This window comes from Lepidothrix coronata, unplaced genomic scaffold, assembly GCF_001604755.1.
Source record: "Lepidothrix coronata isolate B3197 unplaced genomic scaffold, Lepidothrix_coronata-1.0 Scaffold36, whole genome shotgun sequence".
Taxonomy (NCBI): domain Eukaryota; kingdom Metazoa; phylum Chordata; class Aves; order Passeriformes; family Pipridae; genus Lepidothrix; species Lepidothrix coronata.
The window spans coordinates 5,231,495-5,233,254 of record NW_016690216.1 but is presented as its reverse complement, the minus strand read 5'-3'; positions in this window follow the sequence as shown (position 1 = coordinate 5,233,254).

The window sequence follows — 1,760 nt, the reverse complement described above, 5'->3', positions numbered from 1 at the left end:
AAATAAGAATGTGTGCTTACAAATTATCCACTATTGAGGAACTTTCCCCATCAGACTGCAAGCCAGCAGGTAATCTAATTTTTACTTTAACGGTTCATACCATGTTGAACTGGTTTTCTGGCAAAACCCCATTCATTTCATCTCTGCCTGTTTTTGAAACACCCACCGTAAGACCTGTATTTGCAAAGTTACTGTGGCCATATATAACCTTTGATCCTGGGTTGTCTTCATCGTTGTTCTTTGGGGTTTTTTCCGCATTTTGTGGGGAAGTCTTATTATTTGTTTAAATAACTTTGCTATGGTTTTTTGATATCATGCCATTTACTGAACTTTCCAGACAGCAATGATAAACAATAGCATCATGGCCCACTAAAACATGGTATCTATTCCTAATGGAATTCATGGCAACCTTGCTGAAACCTGTTTTAATATTATTGACCTGGTGAAAAGCATCTTAATTCTCACCTGACCAACCAAACTCGGAGAGGACATGTTTCTCTAGAATGCATCTTCCCATTGGATACAACCTGATTGAGACCAATATGAGGAACAGATGGGCTTTACTTCAGAATGCCTTTCTTTGTATGATTTATGGAAGTCCTATAGTATTTTACAACAGTTATTCTAAGTTAGCTGATTTGTTTTAAGGTTCTTTAAAAAGCTTAGATATGCAAAGGGACATAAGATTCATCATTTTCAGAGAGTTCTCAATCTATAGGTATATAAAACGTAAAATCTTTAACATAAGTAGCCTACCAATACGCTAACTGCTTTATTGGGAAGTTCTATTCTCATTTTCAGTGGTATCTTTTTATATCACCATGCATTCTCCTAACCTTCCATATATTTTTTTTAATTTATTTTAAAAGAACAAGCCAGCTCTATGCTGTACTAACACATCAGTGATAGTCTCTTAGTTAAAACATTATCTGTCACATGAGCTAGTCACCACCAAGGGTTCATTTTTGCGTGAGAACCATTCTGTATGAGCATTTTAGTTAGGACAGATTCCCTACCTAATGTCACTATAATAATTAAAACAAAAAAAAAAAGGAAGTAACATGTACAGTCACACAAAGCCTGTGTTTTGAAAGAGCTCGACTGTATATCAAGAAAAATGGAAAAACACCAACTCCTGTAGTTAATATCAGGCCTTTTAACATGATATAGTTATTTTACAGGCATTTTAGTCTCCAGTTATTCTGATATGGTCTGGGTGGAAAAATAATACAAAATATAAAATCATGACAATTGAAATAATTCCTTTACTTGTAGTTACAAACTTTGGAAATCTGCATTTCAGAACCACAACTGAATGACATATAAAGTTCTGAATCTATTAAAATCATTGTGCATTTTGACACTGACTATTTGTCACACAGCAAATATTTCAGATATAATTTATATGGTATCAAACGGAGGAGGTAGAAAGAATTGTCAGTAGGGTGTGGCACTTTTTTCTTTGTTGCTGAATTTAAATGGAATCAGATATTTTTATATTCAACCTTGCAGAACAACTTGTAATAATTTTTGAAGTTTGGGAATAGATGGAGTCCAAAATAGCATATATAATTTATAGGCCTTAATTTTCAAGAATATATGTGCATTCACAGAGGAGATTCTGGAGAAGAAAGCTGACACATCTTAACAAGTATCAACTCTCCTCTCCAAACAGTCTTTATCTCTACTTGCAAAATTCTTACCTTTAATAACAAGGAACATGCAGGCTGAAGAGCATAGAACAATTTTCTAGCACTAAG